At 42.8% G+C, this 12,650-nt stretch overlaps 1 protein-coding gene across 3 annotated transcripts in view; it reads left to right on the top strand.

Moving 5' to 3' along the window:
* SMPX (small muscle protein X-linked) overlaps nt 1–4,049 on the top strand; it is a 40,952-nt gene extending 36,903 nt beyond the window's left edge. For all 3 annotated transcript variants that reach the window (XM_030282022.4, XM_072934564.1, XM_072934561.1), the window contains one exon: nt 3,844–4,049. The gene's annotated coding sequence lies outside the window, so the exon portion shown is untranslated. The remainder of the gene's footprint in view (nt 1–3,843) is intronic.
* The last annotated feature ends 8,601 nt before the right edge of the window (nt 4,050–12,650 follow it).

The raw sequence follows: 12,650 nt of genomic DNA, 5'->3' as shown, positions 1-12,650 counted from the left end.
ATAGAGAGTCCACTGACTGCAAAGGGAGATCAGGTGGTAATTACAAGCAATCAGAGAGCAGAGAGTACACCTGAGAGAAAGGTGATACAGTTACCGGGTGTTAAAATAGCACCACTTGCAAGCAGCATGCTTTAGACAAAATCTGAGAGAAGTGGGCTTGATTTTCCTCAGCACCTGAGCCCCATGGAAATATTTATCATCATGGAAATTTGGTTTTTGCTTCTTTTGGGGGGCAAGTAGCAGGGTTCCTGGGAGCTATAGTTTTTGGCTTTTATTGCTCCTCCCTGCAGGCACATGGTCTCCTAGAAGGCTGAGTTTCCTTTGGTTAGAGCTGCTGTGTCCCAGTTGTGACTGGAAGAACTGGACAGAAGATTTTTTGGTGGTCCACTGCCTAGTGAGAGACCTGTGTCATGGAAGGAGGGAAGGAGAGAGGTGCTTGCTTGGCTGGATGGGATACAATGCCAGTTTGGACCTTGCAGCCCTGAGGTCATGAAGGTATTAAGGTATTAATTTCAATGGGAGCTGGAGGTCAAAGGTATGGGAGCTATGAGGAAACAAAGAAAGGACAAAGAAGTTATTGAAATAATTGAACATGTGACCAAAATTAATCCCATCAACCAAATTACTTGTTTTATTAGCAACACAGTAATATAGTTTGTAACACCTTGCTGTTTTAGCTTGTAATCTCACTGATGGCTCCACAGCTAGGCAGGGGCAAGAACGACCTTGCACATGGCCCATGAATCCACCTTGGCCCTCATGAGTAGAAGACAGCTTCCCCTGGGACAAGCAAAGCCTCTGCCAGACTTACAGACTGCGTGACCCCCAAGACCACCTCAGGAAAACATCCAGTCCAATGTCCTGCTCAGGTCATTGCTCAGGGCCATGTCCAGTCAGGGCTTGAATATCTCCAAGAATGGAGCCTCCACAACCTTCCTGGGCAACCTGGACTAGTGTTTGACCACCCTGATGGGAAAAGAAGTTTTATTTCCTCTTTAGATGAAATTCCCTGTATTTCAATTTGTACCTGTTGTTTCATTTCCTGTCACTCAGCACAGTGAAGAAAGTCTGTCTCCATTCTTTCTGTACCCTAAGGCTTTGTACCCACCTTCTTTGTGTCACCACATTCTTGGGGGCTTGATGTACCCAGCACAGGATGGCTGCCATTAGGAACTCAGGAAGTAATGAAAGATTAAACAACTTAAAGAAGATCAGCATGTAGATCCCATGCAAGGCAGATGTGTCCTCCAGGGTGACACCTGTCGCTGTTGGACACAAAATGAGCACAGAGAAGCTTGGTGAGTCCAGGAGAGAAAAGACTCAATTTTATTTCTGACCTCACAATATATAAAATTCTAAAAGTGACAGTGGATTGGAGGATGAAGTTGCCACCTCTCCAACTACACTGCTCAAACCAACCCTTTATTAATTCTCTTCTCTCACAAAAAAGAATGTAAAACAACCATTATTTACATAAATAGTGTGTGAGAACTTCAGTAGAAATATGTAAACATTATCAGAAGGCTAAAAAATTTTATAAGAACTTTAAAACATTCAAAAGAACTATAAAAGCAAACACTTTTAAAAATCAAGGCAACAGACACCTGCAGAAAACACAGCCTTAAATCTCAGATGCTGAATCTGCTAGAAAGACAAAAAAAAAAATAATGTAATCCTAAAACTCAGAATGCTAAATTACAGCTATCCATCATGCCACAATCTGCCCACGATGTGTTTGGAGGCAGAAGCTGTCACTGGCCTCTGTGAGCAGAAGGATCAACAAACACTTGTGATGCCGAGGACCACACTGTGCTCAGGTTTGCCTGGTGTACCCTGCACACTATTTCTCCTGATCCCAGGCTTGAGCCCTTGAGTTCAGTCATAGCCAGCAATGTTTTATTCACATACCACTTGAAAACAACCACCCTGTGATACTCAGGAACAGGCACAGAAGAGTTTGAAAGAGAAAGGAGGATAATGCTGAAGCACATGGAGAGTGTGTGTAGGCAGGAGGTAATTACATAGGACAGGATTACTTGTGTGTGTGTGTATCCCAGGGAGCCATCAAATACAGCCCTAAAGCTGGATTTTGTTTTTGAGAGCAGAAGGAGAAATACCTTAAATTACCTGACTGGAAGGAAATTTCAGCTGAAACAGAACAGTGCATTGCCTTACTGAGCCCAGCTATGAGATGGCTGCACTGTTTGATTGCTAGTGGCCACAGAGTGTCGTTGGTAGCACTACACAAGGTGTTATGGCCACCTCACTGTAGGCAATGACACCCTCTCACTTTATTTCAAGACAAGTTAATTAATATTTCATTTCTTTATTTAAAGGTTGCCATTACTTTCAAGCAGTCAGTGTAAGTTGTGCAGGGTTTCTCTTAATAGCACCTCTCTTCTCCAGGGAAGAGTTTCTTCTGAAAGCAGAGAATCCCAGCCTTTTGAATGTCCCTCTGCTGTTTGCTCAAATGTGCACAGCCTGCATGTGTTCAGGAGCACAGCAAAAACTCCCACCATGTAACACATTGTGAATATAGAAGGTTGTAATTTTTTGTTCTGTTTTGTGACTTTTTCTCTTGTTTTCTAAGTATTTGTTAAAGGTTCATGATTCAATAAAATTTACCAAAAGTAGACATATTCCTCCACCTAAAATACCTTATACTTATACCAAAGTGTATCAAATACCCAAATACTTATATCTTAGCTGATTGAACATATATGCTGAGAAAGTTAGTGTCTTGACCTTTTGAGAGTTAATTGTAAAACCTGTTTTCAGGTTTTCAATATTGAGCTGTTTAGAACCACTGTTATCAATAGCAACCTTGGTATTTCTTAATTTCAAATAGAACAGAAATAGGCCCTATGCTGGGCTTCAAATTAGCGGTGATTTTGCAGAAAGAGTCTGTAGATGGGTCAAAGGAAACTGCTCATCACTCGCCAGACAGAAGCTAAGTAGCCCCCCAACCTTGCTTTAGATAAATAAGTAAGTGGGATTTATGAAAAGAACACAGAAGGTACTTTGCTACTGTTTCTAGAATACTGTCCTTAGTGCTGGTCAGTCATGAGAATTAAAGCAGAAATAGGGAAGAAGTGAAGCTGTGACAAAAGTAGTTACAGGAAGATAGACACTACCAAAAAAAGAGAGGCTGAAAATTCCCCAGGGTTATTCCATTTAGATAGAGTCTCACCAGTGAAGAGTCTAACAGGCAGAACAGAAAAGGCAAGAGAACCAAAAGAAGTAAAAAAAAGCAGCTTTTAACCAAAGCAGTTTTTAAAAATAAAAATGCACAGACATATATATGTATGTATCAGTAAGTAGGTAGTATTTAATGGTAAAATGAAATACCATTTTGATTTTTATGAATTGATGCATCCCTACTCCCTACAACACAGCCACACTGCTGAGCCACATGTCAGGATTTGCCTCCTGTGCCTGCTGAAGCAGTGGCAGGGCTTTCCTGGGGCTGAGTCCCACTCAGGGTCCGTGTGGGGCTGGACCTGCCCAGCCCCACACTCTGCAGGATGCTGGGGATGAGATGGGCATTGGGGTGGGCAGAGCCGCAGCGCCCTGTGCCAAGGGCAAAACTCAAGGCTTTAAAGGCCTGAAGTCTTGACAGAATCACGAAATTTCATCAGACAGAGATCTGGAGAGTAGGTGAGAAAAGCTAGTGGATCACAAGGATTTGTATTCCCTGAGCTTGGCTGTAAACAAGTGCTGTCAGCAAAGGAAAAATTGCAGGTGTGGAGAGTGTCCGCCCCCTTACAGCTTTTCTGCATGATCTGAAAATACCTGTGAGTGCACTGATAATGATTAATTTCTGGTCTTGTATTTGTTGCCCAGGTCTGACAAGTGAAATTGAATGGATTCCAATGAATGGAGAAAATTTCAAATATTTTATATATTTGTATGAAGACTATGAACTTCCCAACTCTTCAATACCCCATAAGAAGCATCTTATTTTTACATTTTTATCAATGCTTTCTCATTGTTCATCTTGTTTAACATAGGAAAGTAGTGCTGAAATAAAACGGAACAAAGCAACTGGCGATGAATATGTGTATGTATGATTTTGGGCTGAGAATGGGGAGTAGTGTAATTTGAAGTTTGAGCAAAAGTAAAAAAAAAAAACCTTTAAAGATTACATTATTATTTTCAATTAATTTGGTTTCTTTCTTTTTGAAAAACATCAATGTGTACAAAGGAGTTTTTAAATTCACAAAATACAGAGTAAATGAGGGATGTAACATGTTCTGTTGTGAGTTCCTATTTATAGAAGAGGTATCATGTATAATGTGTAATAAAGGAAATTAAAATATTAAAAGCAGTGGTCTTTCTGGTGAATTGAGCTAATTTCTTCTTTTGTTGTAGAGACAAAGGGTTTCTTTCCCTCCCAAATCTAAAATGCACTGCAGTTCTGATACTTATGCATCACATTTATGCAATGAATATACAAGATGTGAGGTAGCTGACAGAAAACCTGCAACCATTATTCAAATAAACAGTCATCCAGCCTTGATGGAATATGTTCATGAATATAGCTTGAAGGATCATTATCTTCAAAAGCTCAAATCAAAAGGGGACACTGGAATATGGATGCTGGGCTAAAGTAATATATGATCACAGCACCTCTTCTACAGGGTGATTAATCCTTGATGCTTGCTTTATATGGACTCTACATAAAAGGACACTGATGCATAGTCCATTTTTGGAAATGAGATCTTATTGTAAGAGAAATTTAATACACTATGTCTCCATGGTCTCTTTTATGTTACTTACTGTAAAGGGATATGAGGAGCTGTTTTTAATAATATTCTTCTAATGTTGACTGAAACTATTCTACATACTCTGAAACTCTCTGCCTGGCTCTTGTTTATTCAAATAAAATAAAGATAATTATTCTGGTAAGAAAACAGATTTCAAGTTGAATATTACTTACAATGACATCCATCTAATTCTTGTTTGCTCCATCAGATAATGCAAGAGCTAACTGAAATGATTTTTGAATTTTAAGTTTCCATATATTTGCATTACTTTGTACAGGAAATTAGAAAGGAGCTGTACTCTCTGCAGCTCAATTAAAATGACATTCTTGTATTTTTTGCTTTGAATATGCAATATCAACATTGCTTACTGTCCTGCTTCGTCCTTACATACTCTGATTTCCCTTAATGCATTTCTTGGAGGTGAACATCCCTGAAGGACGGGTTGAAATGGAAATGTCAAGAGATGGAATGTATCAGGAGCAGCTTTCATTTACATCACAAAGAGATTAACATGTCTGTTCAATCGAAAATGGACAGTTTTCCCCAACACTGCATTATCAGTCACTGATATTGGACTGCATTGTTCCTACCAGTCTGGAAATGATAAAAAGGAGAAAACATGTAATCCCTCAGTCTGAAAGCATACTGAAGGTGAGATGAGTCAGGGCCTTGGCTTTTGTTTTGTTTTCTCAAAAATACTAATTTCAGAGAACTGGGGAAAGGTAAAGCCTCATTTCCCTCCTCTTATAGTTAGGGAATTCACAGTGGAAATTCCAGGGGATGGAGAGAGTTGGGACCACATTCCAGTCTTCATACCTGAATGTGTAGGTGAAAGAAAAAAACCTCATCCCTTGTTTCCAAATAGAGGGGTACCACTAGGAGCCACTGAAACACCTTCAGAGTCGGGAGGGACCAATCAGAGGCAAAGAATACTTTTTCTGAGCATTGTCATTATTTTAGATGAAAATTTTTACGCTCCCTTGAGACTGGCACCTAATGGGAAGTGGAAATCAGTGAGAACCCTGAGTTAAGTCTAGGGACTGCAAGAAAGCCTTAATAAAACATGAAATTATCCACCAAGTACTAGGAAAAAGAAGGCTGTGAAGAATCTCTGTCACAGCTAGCAAACTTTACAACTGGACTGAAGCATCCTGTGGTAGTGAGGTTATTTTTCATCTAAGCTTTATGGAAGGTTCTGGCTGTAGGGCACACACAGGCCAGTGAAAGATGTCCCAGGCAACTCTGCAACCTAGTACTTCTGGCACGGGAAATCCTATCCCCCAGATGTTAGAGTCTGGCATAAATAAAGGATTGAGCTCTTACAATGAAGACTGAGCACTGAAATACATAATAACAGATCATGCTAAAATCATGGCCATTTCCTGTGGTCACAAGCGAGTCTTTGTGGGTGTGAGCCAAGCTCACTGACAGGTGTGTATGAACACCTCCCTAATGACCACCCCTAGAGAGTGGAGTCAGAGGAGTGGCTGCTCCAAAGCAAACACTTACAGCTGAGCCAGAGCGACAAGCTCCCCTCCACCCCTGTCCCTGACCCTTTCAGCAGGGGACCATGACATAAAGCAAAATATCTGAATTTCAGTGTTGTCTCTGTGCCCTGGTCTCTGTGTGGTGCTGGTGTGAAATCCAGCCTCTGTTCTGCCTCTGTGTCACCAAGCGCTGAGCATGAAAGGTGGGGGAGAGTTTCCTTTGTTAACTCTCAACCCAGTGCTCTGCATTGCATTTTTTTTTTTGTCCTAATGCCAAAAAAGATACTTTATTAACCTAAGAGAAATTGCTCAATGATGTTGTGGCAACATGTTCTGTTAGAAAAAACAGAAATAGGTGTCATGCAGTACCCACAGCAAAGGGTTTAGTCTAATGAGACAGCAAGACCCCAACACATCTGGGAAGAGAGTTTTAATCACTGGCTAGTGAACAAAACCACACTTGAATGATTTTTCTGGTATCTGTACAGAAAAATCCAAACACATTTAGCTTAGAGGTAAAGATAAAGATAGAAGTAAAACAATAATTATGGTTACTTGAAAATTTTGGGGAGTTTGAATTTATCTCCATTGGTTACTCTGGTTTAATCACTTTCAGTTAAAAGATTATATTGCTTCTGCATTTCTGAGGCAAATAGTGTTATTTGTCTTAAAACTCTGGAGGCTTGGATTCATGCATTAATTTGAATTATAGAATTAAACTGGCAGTTTTGTCTTTTCTGTGATGGTGTAAGCTAGTAGTAAAAGCAAGTAGTTAAAAAAAAAAAGCAGTACTTCCCCACTGTACTGCTTTACGTACTGTATCAGTAAAACATCTGTAGTTACATGCAACTGTGTTTATGGGGCTGAGTTCCCCAAACCAAAGTCTGGAGGCACAGTTCATGAGTTCAGTGGCATCTCACCAGCACCATGCTCAGTGTACTCACAAGGGTGATAAAGAAGGTCCTTTTATTTATCTCTTGTTTTATGCAGTCTGTAAATTATTTATGAGAAGGCATTTAAAAATCTGGCACTTTGGCCATTTTTTATTATAAAAAATTGATTTCGAGAGAAGAGAATCACGGAAGAGGATCCAAGAAAAATAGTTGTATCTTTTCTTTAGCTTTAGGGGCAAAATATTGAAACAATTTTCTTTTGCCCTTGTGACTAAGTCCCAGTTTCTCTAATGTGTGCATATTTAATTTGAATGAGTTTTTGCAGATTAAATAATGTGCTTGGAAAAAAGATCCTAATTTTGGTATGTAGGCTGCCTAGTACTACTGGTGTGTAAATAATTACAAAGAAAACTTCCCCTAAAGCCAGTTTTTCAGTCCTCAAAAAACACTGCATCCCCAAGATAAAATATTCTGTAGAGACAAAAAAATTGAGTGTTGGATATAAGATCAGTGAAACCTGGTAAAATCCAGTTTTCCTCTGTCTTTGGAAGACATTTCAAGCCATTTATAAAATAAGCACACCAATCCATATGTTCTATTTACTTCCCACTACATTACTTTGCAGCAATCTGTGAGGTGGATGCTTTTAAAGGCATCCTGCAGAAGACTGGTGGCTGACTGCAAGTGAAGTCAGAGTTCTCTGACCCTGATACCTACCGGAGGTTTCTTAAGCACTAGTGGATGTTAAATCTTGTCTGGTAACTAATTAAATTTGATTCTGTCTGGATGTCATACTGTGAAAACTGATTTAATCCTTTGCTGTGAAACTGGAATTATATTTGTCTTTCTTACAGATGTTGCATCCACAGTGAATGTTTTTTACAGGTGCTGCAATAGTTTCTGTTGAGAATAATATTAATCTGATAAAGCAGTTCTTCATTTCCATCTAATATTTTCCTAGATGAACAATTGCAGGGTTTTAGTTGTCCATAACACATTTCCCTTCCAACAGGCAGCTGATATTCCAAGCCCTGGATCTTCTGTCCTTAACACATGGCTGTCAACCATGTGAGGCACGTTTGGACACAAGGGGCAGGATTCACACGTTTTTTTGAGCACGAGGAGGATCCATATGAGTAGATGTTATGGGTTGACACTGCAGCTGCCAGGCACCCACCAAAGCAGCTCACTCACTGTCCTCTGCAGATGGACAGAGGAGAGATAATACAATGAAGAGTTCATGAGTTGAGGTAAGGACTGGGAGAGCTCACTCATCAAATACCACCAAGGGAAAACAGGCTCGACTTAGAGATATGAAGAGAATTTATTGCTAGATCAGAGTGGGATAATGAGAAGTAAAGTAAACCCTTAAAAAAACCTTCCCCCTACCCCTCCTTCCTTTCAGCTCCACCTCCTTCTCCAGCAGTGCAGGGAGACAGGGAATGGGGGCTGTGATCTGTTCATCTCCCGTGGCTTCTCCCGCTGCTTAGGGAGAGGAGTTGTTCCCCTCCTGCACCCTGGGGTCCCTCCCATGGCAGACAGTTCTCCATGACCTTCTCCAGCATGAATCCATCTCAGAGACAATAGTCTCCCTCAAACTGCTGCGGTGTGGGTCACACTTCCATGGGGTGTAGTCCTCCAAGGACAGGCTGCTCCTGCCTGGGAGCAGGGCCCCTCTCTCCACAGGTCTCCCAGAGGATCACAGCCTCCTCTCAGGCATCTACCTGCTCTGGTGTGGGGCTTCTCCATGGGCTGCAGGTGGATCTCTGCATCCCTGTGGATCCCCATGGGCTGCAGGGCCACAGCTGCTTCACCATGGGCTGTACCAGGGGCTGCAGGGGAATCTCTTTCCATCACTTTGGAGCACCTCCTGCCCCTCCTTCTTCACTGACCTTGGTGTCTGCAGAGTTGTTACTCTCACATGTTCTTACTCTGCTCTTCTCTGGCCAAAAATTACTACTGTGCCACAACTTTTGTTTTGATTTCTTAAATATTTTATCACAGAGATGTTCCCACCATCTCTAATTGGCTCAGCCTTGGCCAGCAGCCCGTCCATCTTTGGACCCACCAGGGACTGGCTCTGCCAGACACAGTAGAAGCTTCCAGTAGATTCTCACAGTCATTTTTGTGGCCTTTCTGCTACCAAAAGCCAGGCCAATGCAAACCCAATACAGTAGATCAACTCATCAGTGCAGGAGGATAGTGCAAGTGGGAACTCATAGAAAATGAGATGGGGAAGGTGGGGCTGAGAGCCTAGGTGTAGGTTTCTGCTTTGAGAAACAGGACAGGGAGAAGATTTATTTCAGGTAAGGCAGATTAAATATTCTGTAAGGCAGATGAGATATTCTTATAAGCAGCTGGGAGAAGTCTCACAATCACTGGCCCTTTTCTCATGGGAGCCTTCAACTTTCCAATTGTCTGCTGAAAATACACTCCACAGGGAGGAAAGAGTGCAGGAGGTTCCTGGAGTGTGTGGAAGATTACCTGACACAGCTGGTGAGTGAGCTGCCCAAGAGGGGTGACCCGACATTTGTGCCCTGTTGTGTGGACAGAGGACTCATGGGTGATGTGCTGGTTGGAGGGTGTCTCAGGCAAAGCCATCATGAAACAATACAAGTTTTTGACTCTTGGAGAAATGAGGAGGGGGGTCAGCAGAACTGCCACCTTCAACTTTCAGAGGACAGCTGGTCACAACTGGTATTCCCTCAGGCTCAGTTATGGAACCAGTCCTGTTCAGCAGAATTTGCTGATGACAGCAAGCTGGGTGGGAGAGTTGATCTGCAGGAGGGCAGAAAGGCTCTGCAGAGGGATGTGGACAGGTTGGATAGATGGGCTGAGACCAGCTGTATGAGGTTCAGTAAGGGAACTGCCAGGTCCTCCACCTGGTCACAACAACCCAAGACAACACTCCAGACTTGGAGAAAAATGGATGGAAGCCTGTGAGGTGTAACCGGGTCAGCCTGGGTTGCTGGTGGACAGCGGCTGAAAATGACCCAGGTGGCCAAGAAGGCCAATGGCACCTGGCCTGGGTCAGCAATGGTGTGGCAGCAGGACCAGGGCAGGGATTGTCCCCCTGTACTCAGCACTGGTGAGGACACACCTCAAATCCTGTGTCCAGTTTTGGGCCCCTCACTACAGGAAAGACATTGAGGGGCTGGAGTGAGTCCAAAGGAGGGCAATGGACACTGTTTAGTGGTGAACTTAGCAGTGCTGGTTTAAAGAATGGACTTTGTGATCCTGTCTTTTCCAAATTAAACAATTCTATGATTCTGTGATTCTAAAATCCCTGCTGTCATACCACTTCTTTCTTCCCAGATTTTCAAACAAATAGTTCAGCAGGTTCAGCTGAGCACATCCAGCAGGTTGGGAAAGATATGTGCTGGACTGAACCATGAGAGATAAACATTTAGAAGAGGCCAAAGACTTGAGGACAAATTTTAAGGCCCTTTGGATCATTATTGTTACTGAACTTAGGAAAACCATCTTTCTCCTTGCTTCCACCCAACAGTTCTTTTGTGTGCTGAGGTGCTGATTTGGAGATGCTGGTGAGCAATGGAAGAAACAGCAAGGTTTGAATAAATGGGGCTCTACTTCTCAGTGTTGCTGGTTGCTGTCAACATTGCTGACAAGCCTGGCCCTGGCCTGATGACCTAGAATTGCAAGGGTCAGGGGAACATCCAGATTTGTGCTTTCCTACAGAAACTAGGTAAAAATTCTTAAATGTCTTATTGCACAGACAGATAGTGAATGCACACACACACACACAAAATCAAACAAAACAAAGTCCTCTGCCCTGTGAAGCACACAGTGTCCTCCCCCTCCCTCTTTACATGGCAGATCCGTGTCTCTGGAGCTGGGGTATGGTTTCCCAGCCCTCTGGCCTTCACAATGTTCTCGGCACTTCTTGTATCCTCCCTGCATGCACATCTATATGCTCATCCTCTCTTTTTATTGCTGAAGGTTATCGAGGGTAAATGTAGGCCTCCAATGCCACTTTCTATGGCCAATTTAGAGCTCTCAGATAATCTCCTGTGAGGTCACCCATCTCTTCTAAATGTCATGCACGCATGTGATCTGAAGGCCTTCACAGTCTGTTCTCATGCCTGAATGACATCCCTGTGACTCAGCCACTAACACCTCTGAATGAGGCCATCCCTTAATTCCCTGCTATGGCTGTTTCTCCCATAAAATGTTACTGAGCATCCTCACAAAAAGAGCAATCGGGTGGGGCAATGCGAGGGGCAAGAGCTCCGCGGAGATTAGGAAAATGACACTGGACGGCACCATATAGTAGAGAAAATTCATTTGACATCAAATTCATATAGTCATGACTCAAATGGGACTTGTGGGCTCTTCCCTTGCCCTTGAGAGGAGAGGAATGTGCTCTGCCTATGTCCCACATCCAGCAAGGCAGCTGAAATCAGTTGTGTTCTGACCTAAACCCAAAGGCCAGGTCAGCTGCAGGTGTAGGGGAAGCTCTGCTGCTGTGCACTATGGATTCATCAGCAGCCTCCACCTGGAGAATAACGGCAGATCAGGAGTTCTGGAGGAGCCTGATTCAGAAGGACATGAGGTGGGACCACAGCCTCCAAACCCCCTTCCTGCTGGGGTGGAGACAGGCCAGGAAAGCTCCTCTCCTTCCCTCCTCTTCCCTTCAGCAAGACCCAGGCTCTGCTAGCTCTGCTAGCCTCTGCTGGGATTGCACCCATCTAGCCTGCTTGGCTGAGGCTTCCTGCCCTGCAGGGTACTCCTCACATCTGTAGGGGAAAAGCCCAGTGCCCAGGATTTCTAGTCCTTTCCCACAAAGCTGGGACTATCTCATCCCTCTGTGAGTTTCTTTAGTGTGACTGTGATTTCCTCTGTGGAGTCATTCTGTGCTGGAGCAGCAAGTGAACCAGTACACTGGGGAAGTGATTTTGCATTGCAGGATTTCAAGATTTCAATGTGGAGGTGTAATTCTTCCAGAATTTGTCTTGTTGTGTCCCAGCAGTCTCACTGGTGTTGCATTGTCTTTACCAAGAGCAACTTCCAATTCTTCAAGGGGGTCTCTCTGCTTCACCTCCTTCAGCTTGGTATGGTACAGCATGAATCAGAATATGGCTGTGGTTAGTCTTGCTTATTGGTTTTTTTGGCTTAGTGATATCTTGCACACCTTGCTCCTTCTCCTCAAGAAAAGAGAGAAGAAAGTGACATCCAGAAATGGAAATTACTAATATACAGAACAAGAAATATTTCTCCTCTACCAATCTAAACAAGAAAATCACCTGTTTTATTCATCTTTATGACATGTAGGAGAAAAAAACAAGAAAAAAACTAGCTCTGACATCAATGATGGTGGAGTTAATTTCCACACTACTGCATTCAGTTATCAAAAATGCATTTTTTATGGATCTGTCTCAGCAGTTCTCAAGTCATGACATCTCTGGGAAGTAGCTTTATGAAGAGCAGTGATGTTGGGCATTGACCTTCCAATGGGTCTTCCTGTGAAGAGGCAGTGCTTTCAA

The sequence above is a fragment of the Taeniopygia guttata genome, chromosome 1 (genome assembly GCF_048771995.1).
Source record: "Taeniopygia guttata chromosome 1, bTaeGut7.mat, whole genome shotgun sequence".
Lineage (NCBI taxonomy): Eukaryota > Metazoa > Chordata > Aves > Passeriformes > Estrildidae > Taeniopygia > Taeniopygia guttata.
The sequence above is the reverse complement of the archived record's forward strand: the minus strand, read 5'-3'. Positions and strand labels throughout refer to the sequence as shown.